Source organism: Erpetoichthys calabaricus, chromosome 13, assembly GCF_900747795.2.
Source record: "Erpetoichthys calabaricus chromosome 13, fErpCal1.3, whole genome shotgun sequence".
In the NCBI taxonomy this organism is placed as follows: domain Eukaryota; kingdom Metazoa; phylum Chordata; class Cladistia; order Polypteriformes; family Polypteridae; genus Erpetoichthys; species Erpetoichthys calabaricus.
In genome coordinates, this window is record NC_041406.2 from 124,931,875 (window position 1) to 124,943,651 (window position 11,777).

Here is an 11,777-nt window from a genome sequence, read left to right on the forward strand (position 1 = left end):
CTTTGGGGCTCTTCCTTGTTTTGTACGTACTGCATTCACAGTCAGTTCACGTGATTACGCGGGTGGCGTGATGATGCGATATGCAACTCCGCCTCCCAGGGCCATGGAGGTGCACTCTATTACAGTATATGGACAAAAAAGAGGTTCCAGTTATGACCATTACGCGTAAAATTTCGAAATGAAACCTGCCTAACTTTTGTAAGTAAGCTGTAAGGAATGAGCCTGCCAAATTTCAGCGTTCCACGTACACGGGAAGTTGGAGAATTAGTGATGAGTGAGTCAGTCAGTCAGTGAGTGAGTCAGTCAGTGAGGGCTTTGACTTTTATTAGTATAGATAATGCACAATAACAGTGATTGCATAATGAAATTTACAAAAATAATACAAGATAAAACTTACAAAAGTCAATAAAATATACCACATTAGGCAGAGAATTGAGCTCCCTCAGACATCTGAATGGTCTATGTGTCAATATAAGTAATGCCCAATAGTCTCAGCATTTGTGACAAATAAGGATAAATGTCACTTACATTAGAGTAGCAGGCTCTTGTTAGAGCTGATGATTTGACTGCTGAAAATGAAACGGAACCTCAGAGTGAAAGCACAACAGTGACATCAGCAGTGTCAGACCATCATATGAGTCCACCAAAACCACATAAAACACAGTGCTACAAAGACGTCTATTGAATGTACAAGGAGGAACAGAACAGTCAGTTTGCTTAGATCTAATGGAACTGATTTAGTGCTGGACAATTTAAGGCTTTAATTTGAACTAAAACTAAAATGAATGCAAAAAAAAAAAAAGCCAGTGCAGTGATATAAATAGCATGCTTTTTACCTTTTAGCATCTGACAGGTATTTTGTGGAATTAGGTACATCAATCAATTCAGTTTTGCAGAAGGAGTTATAAAATATTTGTACTAACTAGGCATTATAAACTTGGTGTCTGTGTTTTGAATCTCAGCCTAGTCAATGTCAACAACGTGTTAGGTCAATTGGCTGCTTTAAAATGGCCCAGTGTGAGTAAGCGTTGGTTCAATGTGAATCTTTCCAACGGTGGGCTGACACCCATGTTATAATTAATCCCAGCCTTGCACCTAATGCTAACAGGATAGTCTCCTACAAACAGGTGTAAAAGTCTACAGATGGAAAGTATATTCTTCACAATATTTTTTAGATGTGCAGAAATAATACTTATCAGAAAGATGTAAATATATATCAACGAATATATCTATGAAAAAATGACAAGTCAACAAATAACCCTTAAAAAACATTGTTCAGCCTTGAGGCCGTAGTCTGAATTCTGCCATAGACTATAGGATCACCAGGCTACATTACTGAGAGCAAGTCTCTAAATACCCCCATTCTTCCTTAGTTGCTGCTTTTAACTTACATATATTGAATTCTGTTTTTGAAATGGTGTCACTTGAGGACTTGCTTTAGGAGCATGATCAAAACCAGAGAAGAGGAATCATGACATATGCTGGTATGTCTCATCAAATGCAAGAAGGTTCCCAAGTACTTGACAAATTCAGGTATTGCATTATGAAGCCAGCATGCTAACAATTGTTGGTTTATGGGAGTGAGCCAGTCTTGCATTTAACAAAGTAAGTAACTTAGTGTTTATCTCGGTTGGGTTTGGCATATAAGCAGGTGCATTAAAAAGTGGTATACATTTTGCCAGTGAATAGACAAACATTTCTTTTGTGTGTGGTGGTAGCAGGTAACCTGGTTGTCAAAAACAGGTAGCCAAGGTGCAGTCCTGGGCACCTTGACCTTTAAAAATGAACTATAGAGACTAGGAGTTTGAAATGCCTTGGTGGTAATGGTGTCATGGATCTTTACCTCCGAGATATTTCTGGCCTCTGTAAGACTTGCTTGAAGGCAGTATGAATGGGTGGCCAGATACTGTAGGAGATGAAGAAGTGAATGTAAAGTGAACAGGAGGTGAGAAAACATGGAACTCTAATGGAACAACAAGATGGCCCCCTAGGTTAAAGATAGGGAGTCTGTCATTTGTTTAGTCAGCCTGAAAGCCAGATAGTGTTAATTGCTTTCACTGCATGGGTGATTTGTTTCCTGTTTCCATCCATTTTGTGAATAAATAAAACTTCAGTTTATCTAAATGTAGGTCCCTCAGTGCTTATTATGAGTTTGAGTGATGTGGTGAAGCACTCTGTAGCACCATGACTGGACCTAAGAGAGGAGTTGACCTAAAAACCTAATCTACTCTCTATATATAAAATCCCAAGCCTAAAAGTGCAATGATTTTATGTCACGTTTTTGTCACGCTTTAAATCGGCTTATTTTAAAACCTACATATATATGTTTGGTATCATTCTTTTCAGAATTTATCGAACTTTAATGTGATGTCGTTAGATTTTCAGATTCTTATTCTGTTCTTAAATTATAAACTAAAAAATGTCAAGAACTCACATCCCGCAAGATGACACTTTTTTCCAAGAGCTTTAACCACACCTGGGGCCAGAAATAAAAGACAAAGAGTAGGACAGCTGCTGTACAGGCTTTTGAATGTTCGAAGTGCAGCGTGAGATGCATCTCATGTGGAACGGCTGCAGCAGCAAGCCAGCAGCTGATTGAGCAAAGAGGAGGTAAAAAAAAAACTGCATTTGTTTCCTATTGTATTACCGTTTAAGAGGGGGTTTCAGAGGAGCGACCATGTCTCCTTGGGGTGCGTTCAGCCCCCCTCCTCACAATGCGAGCGGCAGAGATGCAAAGTGGCTGCTGTATAGCGCAGGTCGGGGGGGAGGGGTTAGCAAGTGAAGCGAGCAGGGGGCGAACCCTCTAGTTTGCTTATAAAACAGTAGATCAATCAAAGAGATGGTCAAGTCAAGCAGAAGAAAGCTGCTGCTTCCAGAATCAGAAGACAAAAACATTTCATAAAATTTTAATAAGAACGCCAATTGTACTATGTCCTAGTGGAAAATATGGTAGGTTTTTTGCTTAATAATGACCTTAAAAGTATCTTCTTCTAGTAAACAGTGGCATGAATTCTTCAGGGAAAGAGTGGACAACAGCACCAAGCGGAGGAGCAGAGGTACTTTAGGTTCTACAGAGAAGAGATAACAGAGGCAGTGACCAACAAATCAGTGCAGTGGCAGCAATTTTATAAATATTGTGCAAAGTTTAATGTTATGTTAAGTGGAAACCAATTTAAACATATCAAACGCAGCAAGTGCATAATAAAACAGGATCTTATTAAGAGGTCTTTGATTCTCAGCAGTTGGATTTCTACAGCTAGTAGCCAGATTTGGAATGTAGTTGAGACAATATGCCAAGGGTGACATATGGTATTTGTCACCTGATATCTCTGTAAGTCGGTGAGTATTTCACTTAATAAATATCTGCTTTGATGTGCCTTAACATTATTATTTTAGCACGTAACGCTTTTAGATCAGTAACAAAATCTGCAAACAGATAGAGTGACTTCAGCTTATACCTGCAAAACACAGACAATTTTTTATAAATACATTAAAAAATGTCTTATTGCATTCTCATGAGCATTGATTAGAACAGCTTTGACATATAAAGAATGGATTTTTTGTAGCAGTTAGCATTATTCTGCGCAGGGGCAAATGTCAGGCATATAAGTTTATTTACTTTGTCTTAACATAGAACACGACAAGCTATTGCTGCACTGTTGCACTCAGGCATGCATACTTGTTTATCACCAAAACTACTGAACATCACAGAGTAGAGTAGTTATTCCCTGTACTCATTGTCTGCAATTTCAAGTAAGTGTAGTAGAAACCATATACAAGTTGTACCATAGGTTGCAATAAATTTAAGAATTGCAAAGCTGGCTAACACTGTTACATTATAGATTAATATCTATACAAGGAAACGTGATCACACGTTTATTTAAATGAGTATGAAGATACAAGAAATAAAATCACTGCACCCTGGACTTCTAATGTTTCTTCAACAGCAGGCAAAATCTGGTTTGCCTACTGTAAATAAAGATGTCATAGCTCAAGCACACTGTCAAATCAAACAAGTGGCAAAACTCAACAGTATAGTTGGCACTATGCCATAGCAACAAGTGAAATATTAGCTGCTTAGCTGATTGAGCTTTGGCAACATTTGATAACAGTGGAGCGAGAGCAGAAGGTGAGCCAATGTGGCAGCGTGTAATAACATAAATGAAATCTATGAAATGTTTCAATGTTAACTACAGACAACAAAACGTGTTTAAAAAATAAATAAACATTAGCAACATTTGATAGCAGGAATGGAGAGCAGAAGGTGAGCCAATGTGGCACTGGGCAAATGACATAAATGGAAACTATGCAATGTTTCAGTGGTAACTACAGACAACAAAATAAATTAAAAAACATCATATATATGGATGCCAAATGACATACTGAAAACTTCTCTTCATTCGTGAGTATCTCGCAGGCAGTACTTCAAGAAATGGCCTCCTTGTCAGTGTTCACCTGAGTTAGCTGGCATTCAACATCACTGACAGCAGAGACATACAGTCAAAGCAACTGAAAACCAGGGTGATGGCGATACCTGCAAGTTAAGTTCAGGAAAACAAGAAGGAAAAACACTTTTAATTTTGATTAGGATAACTTGTGGTTTGGAAACAATCATTTCTGGTTAAATTTGTTCCTCAAATATTTATTTCTTTTTCACAGTTTTACAGTTTAAGATCACAGTTCACAGCAGGCAAGTAGAGTCTCTCTTTTAAGAAACTTTTCCTACAAGTGTTCCAATTTTCTATTAAACCAATTTTCTCAAAGGTACACAAGTCAAGTACTGTAATGAAAAATAAATTATATTGGTGAGACATTTTAACTGCCCCATCGAAAGAAGGAGACCAACATTTAGGTAAGAAAACAAAAAAAGATACATGTAAAGGAGCAGAAAAAACAAAATTTATATATTAGCAGCTACAGTACATCATATAAATTAGGAATGTTCTACAGCCCTTTTTTAGGCCAAAAAATGATGATCTTCATAAGAATAGCTTACTTCAAATCAAATATGTTAATGAAGAGTATGAAGAATTACATACTTAATGAAATTTATTAAAAGATTGGTGTGAGACATATGTGGGATGCGTTCATTGAGAAAGCACAATTCTTTGAGATAAAATAATATTGAAAAAGAAGAAATTGCTTAGAGTTGGAAGAATTATTCCACGTAGGAAAAGAAAGGATGTAAATTGAGAGTTACGAGTTGTAAAGGGAAAAGCTGAAATACTTTATTAACAGAAAAGTGAGCAAAGAAGAAAAAATGTTGCTTCCCCCTCCCCCCAAAAAACATGAAATCAAGTAGAAGAACTAAAAGATAAAAGTGGGAGTGTTTAAAATGATGATATAGCAATTATGTTGTAAGTAGCATGAGAATTTTGTAAAGAGTCTTATGCAAAGAAGAAGATAAAGGGAGGTGTTGCAAGAAATGGTACTAAAGGTAAGTAAAGTTAGAGGACAAGATACAGAGCAATTCAGGGTCTGTGTGCAAGGCCTTAAAATAAGAAAAAAAATAAGAATTACAATTTCAAATTAAGAAAGAGTCTGCTAACCCATACATTTTTACTTAAAGCTAAAGAAAAAACATTTTACATTAAAGTAGAAAGGTGCTTATTCACGACTACAATTCTTACCCACACCCTGGAGTTTACAGTCAGACACAACCCATCCACAACGAATGGTGCCTTGTGCCTAACTATAGAAGCCACTCACACACTTATTATTATTTACTAACACTGTTTCGTTTCACACATTTAAACACCCCTGTGATATAGGAGGACCAGGAATACCCAAAACAACATCAACCGAGACTTGTAAAGAACAGGGACCTCATGTATAATGCCGTGCATAGAACTCACACTATAACATGGCGTAAGCACAAAAGCGGGAATGTGCGTACGCACAGAAAAATCCAGATGCAGGAATCTGTACGTACGCAAACTTTTACATTCTTCCACTACATAAATCCCGATCATCGTGAAAAGTAATGCACGTGCACGCGCCTTCTGTCCTGCCCCAACTCCTCCCAGAATTATGCCTCTTTGAATATGCAAATCGATATAAATAGCATTCTGTGAAAAGACAATGGGAAAAGCACGGGGGAAAATATAAGAATTTCAGCGAATACCAAGTGGAGGCAAAGTAAAAACGTTCTATTTGTTGGTTTAAACAGTGGTATAATCAACAAAAGAAAGTTGATCGAGTGACAGAGTGTCAGAGAAACTTGAAAGCTCAAGTTCACAAAGTCGCACAGTGCCCGAAATAAAAAAGAAGTTGTCACATATCAAAGTCGACGTGAAATTGCGACTCGCAGAGGACCGTCTGAGTGTCATATGAAAGCTTATTAGGGTACAGAGAAAAAAAACAGGCACACAGTGGGAAAAAAGCTCAAAATGTCAACTTTAATCTTGAAATTTCCACTTTAATCACGTAGTTTATTTTGTCATTAAAGTAGAACATCGTTAACTTCATCTTAAAATCGTTTATTTTACTAGTTTCTCAAGTAGCACGTTAAATGCTTTGTTCTGTGTTTGATCTTCTATGTGCTCTATGTGTGTGAATTACTACGTGCTTCCGTTCTTTCTCTTTCTCCAACAGGACACAGAATCCATTACATTCATGATATTACAGCTCTCTGAATAATTAAAATACTGAGATGTATACGTGATATCTTTTTCATGATGATAGGAATGAAAGCATGTTATTAAACATGGGAACACGGTGGCGCAGTGATTGTTCATATCATCGATGAAATAATTTATTACAGAAGTACTGTCTCTTTCAAACGTACTAACCTCCAATTCCTGTCCTTACTTTTCTTTCTCCAAATACCCAATCGCCACACAATCAGCTCTGTAATAGACGTTAAGCCATCTGTAAGCTTAGAACGCCGATTCTTCAAAACTTTTAAGGAACATTGAAATATCTTCGTAGTACATGTTTAATTATTCTATCCGTCTATCCTTCCAGTGTTGCGTCAGCACCAGCAATAATACAGCGCAAGGCAGGAGCTATCCATGAACTAGCTAGCGCTGCGGCACCGTGTCCTCATATGTTTAATTATTAACAATACAGATTATTTAAATGAAGTTAAAGTTTTATCTGTATACTATAAGCAACATATTTTGCTGCATTTCATCTTAAAAATGATATCGTTATCATACGCGCTTTATAAAGTGGCGCAGGTTGTGCAATATTATAACTGTAGTGCAAGTTTACAGTGGGGTAATTGTACTTATAAGTACAAACAGTTTTACAAGGAGCACTTAATTGATTGCGTTTATAGTTCTTGGGAAGAAACTGTTTCTGAAACGCGAGGTCCATACAGGAAAGGCTTTGACGTGTTTTGCCATGGCTGAGGTAGTGTATGCTTGAAACTGTATACCGATAATTCTCTTTCCGATCAGCTGCTGCTGTGATTCCCCACTCAGATACAGTGATATAAATACTCCGAGTGGTGCCATGAGAGTAATATGGAAAAAGATGATCTGCTGTGGCAACCCTTAACGGGAGCAGCTGAAAGAAGAAGAAGATGCATTGAGAGTAACAACGCTAAAGCAGTTATGGTATTTGGAATACTATGGCTATTCCCTGGACCATTATATTGCTACAGGTTAATTACAATCAGATGCATTACACTAATAAACAATATGCAGTTAGTTTCAGTGTATTCATAAAGCCGCGTCAGGAATGTGTGTCTAAGAAAGAAAGGGTAACCACACAGGAACAGTAGCACTGCTTTGACACTGGGTGCCGCCAGGCTGCAAAACCGAGCGGAGAAATTGCGTACGCCAGGGTATGAGGTACTGTGGAAATGTGCGTGGCTTTACACCAAGTTTAGGTTTTATACATCGCGATTTGAGCGTGGAAACGTTCGTATGCAACATTTCTGTGCGTACGCACCATTTATACATGATGCCCCCGGTCCCTAGAGCTATGAGACAGTTCTTCCAAGACACAATAAATGAAAAACTTAATATACTGCACACACATATTCCAAGACATTTTCACACTCATGACTATGGTATTGAACACAATGTGCAATCTAAAGCATAGACCTTTGAGTATACAAGTTTAATCATTGGGTCGGAGAGTCGAGAGGCACTTCACTGCTGCCAATTTAACAGTATCAACACTATGTTCACTGCTAATAGATTACTTTATATACTGCTAAAATTAATCTTTCCATTCATTAGCCCTGAAAAACTTAATCCAATTCTCAAACAGTTAAAATAAGTTAAATCAATTTTTGTATTTAATTGTCTAGTGCACATCTCCTTTGCAAGTTCAGAGCGCTATAGGGTTTACAAATTTAACATACATGAAATAAAACACAAAGCACCATGCACAGTAATTCACAGATAACATGTATCTAGAGACTTTTCTTTAGACTTACAGAAGTTCTAAAGTCAAAACTTGTATTAAATGATCTTAAACTGATATTCCCTGAAGACAATCTTTTGCATAGATTTATAAATGCATAACAGCAACAGAAAAGTGCATTATCTAAAAGCATCTACATACATCAACACACATATGTATTTAAATGAACTGAAATAGATCCATGAAGTTTATCTTGGCTCTCCTCAGATAATGAATTAAAAGAAAACATGTAGTAAGTGTAATAGAAACCAAGTTGACAGATGACCTGGCCAGCTGGCAACAAAGGAGATGAAAACAACAACTCTACCAATGTTTCAGAAGGGAATAAAACTCTGTTGGGTCCACTCTACTCTGTGGCAAGCAAAATCAAAGTCTGACTGACCTAAGCCAATTGGCCACCTTCCCTGTTTTATGTATCCAAAAGTATCATATGCAATATTTTGGGACCCATAAAATGGTACATTGGACGTGTGCTGTGTTTCTCAACACAGTTGGCAGAATTTCTGAAGTCATGTTTGAGTGTCAGGAGCTCGATCAAGGTAGCAGTGGCCCATTATTGATAACCAGCAGAAAACAAGATGGCAAAACAGGTTAGCAGCAACTGGTAATGGTGACTGACAAAATTGAATTTAAGAAAACATACCAAGACACATGTATGGAGTGTGAGCAGCCAAATTCGCATCTCTACAAACCCCATACTGTGTTAAAGTATTTAGATTGGGTGTACTGCAAAAGCTAAGACTGTCAAGGTGATCATTCCAAATTTTGGAGGCACGTTAGCCGAAGACTCTGCTGCCTCCAGTAGTCTTGTTGATCTTTGAAATTTTTAGAATCACAATGCATCATTAAGATCTGTTAGTAAAGGTGTCTGAGCTCTCACACAGTCAAAGGTAGGACAGGGAAATCAATTCTAAACTTAAGTGGAAGTCAGTGTAGAGCTTTATAGTTATACTTCCTATTTCTAGTGAGGAGAATGCTGAATTTACTGCAGGCTGGAAAGAGAACAACTTATTGAGCAGGTGAATAAAACATTGCAGCAGTCAATAGCTTGTGGTAGAAAATAAAAGTTAATGTTAAAATACAGATGTACTAAAACACACATGTAAGAGATGAGTATTGGTGTGTCTGTGAATGTATCTATCAATGGACTCATGCATGGTGTTGCCGAAACACCTATCAAATTTTTAAAAACAGTAGCAGATAAATAAATATTAAATGACTAATAATCAAAAACTCAAAATCTTGTTATGTTACGTATATATAGGAACATTCTTTCTTTAATAAGAAAGCCACAAAATAAAATAACATTTTTAAAACATTTACTCAAATTCTCACACAAGAGGGCCACCAGCGAGTACCATTTACAAGGCAAGAACTAGCCCTGGACTGGATGCCTCTTTGGAATTACAAAACGAACCCATCTTGCAATTCTTGTAGGATGTGGGGGGAAAATTGGAGTACACAAGGAAGGAAAACACAGACAAACATAAGAAGAATGTGCAGACCCCAAACAGACAGCCACCAGGCACTGGATTTGAAGTCATGATGCAGGATCGATCCTTGAGGCAGCAGTGCTGAGAACAACTCCACAAGTAATATAAAATATATTCTAAAAACTAAGATATATTAGGTTATGCTATTATTTGCTTGCAGCAGCCGTTTTGTTTTTCATTTCACGATTTTGTCATCCTGTTAATTTGTGGTTTGTAATTTGACCACTTAGCCAGTCAGGATGGGGAAATGACCTGATGGGAGCTTTGTGCCTTTTGTCAATACCAACCACCTATGTCAATTTCACCATTCCAGTTTGTTTTTTGTTTATATGTGTGTGTGTGTTCAGTGTATTAAATGACATTTAAAATATACTGCTTTTGAATAAGTCAGTTGTAAATATAAGCAGATGTGCAAAGTCTTTTTAAGATCGTTGACTGTATATACAGTATAATATTTCACGCGTGTATTATCAGATTAATTCTCCTCAACTACATTGTACACACTCAAAACAACAAATAGCACTATTTGTGAGGCATCATCAGACTGATGTAGTTTGACTCTACTTACCCAGAAAGAAAAGACAAACGTTTTACTTTAAGCCCGCACAGATTTGTTTGTATATATTTTTGAATATTTAATGCATAATCTGCAAGATCACAACTCTTAATACCATACCTTATTTTGTATCTAATAAGGGAAACCTATACAGAGGAAACATGTATATTATAAATGTTCCTAAAACACAAGGTAACAAAGTCAACATTTTCAAATGGAAGGAGCTGGCTTTTTAGAGACTTTCTGGATTGAGGAAAAAAGTTAACTGCATAGCAATATAAAAAGATAACCCGATCTTTCAAAAAAAGAAGTGCATTATTACAAGTCACATCGAATTGACTTCTCTTTGTTTTGCTTTACCCAAACAGCCTGTCATCTGTTTATACATCCTTAAGACATTAAATCAAGACAGATGCTTGCTTAGCATTTAGGTGTTTGAAAGACCTAAAATCTCTTTCGAAAGCAATTACACTCGTGTCTTTGTTTTAAACTCACACTTTTTGCAGCACTTAGGTAGTAAATGAGAAAAACCATTGATGTGATAATAGAGAGAAACAAACAAACGCTGAAGTAATATCTAGAGCTAGTAGACCAATTGGCAGAGCAATAGAGCCTGTGACAGACGGGTGGCTGACGTGTGTTATCACACGCCCCATGCCCTGCCACTGCAATACACATTGCTTTTAAATGATCTATCTATCTATCTATCTATCTATCTATCTATCTATCTATCTATCTATCTATCTATCTATCTATCTATCTATCTATCTATCTATCTATCTATCTATCTATCTATTGTAACGACCCGATGTGCGGTTTCCTCGGAGATGCGGCGTTACATTGTCTATCTGTTCTGTATATATATATATATATATATATATATGTAGGATGATCCCCAAAAATCATAATAAATGTTTTTAAATCTGAAAAAAAGCCATACGTGACATCGAAATTCAGAACAAACTTGCTAAAGCTTACAGAACACTCCCATAACGGAACGCTGAATTTGTTGCAATAAGTGAATCAGCCTAACTTATCACACCCTATATCCAGACGTGTTTCACGATCCCTGTATGATAAGGTATCACTCGAACGAACATGAGACGGCAGAAGTACCGAGTACTGCATTGTGCCACATGAAAACGCAGTGTTACAGCAACAGGACATGTATAAATAATTAAACATAAAAGATAAATATAACATGGTCAAGCAGTCATCGAGAGAAAACTGATTATAATAATGTCACATAAGTTACTTTCTCTTACTCAAAAGCAGTAGCCAAGGAAATTTGAACACACAGCAGTCCAAAGGCACTAAAATACGCTCCCTGGTGGGCAAATAGTGCATGT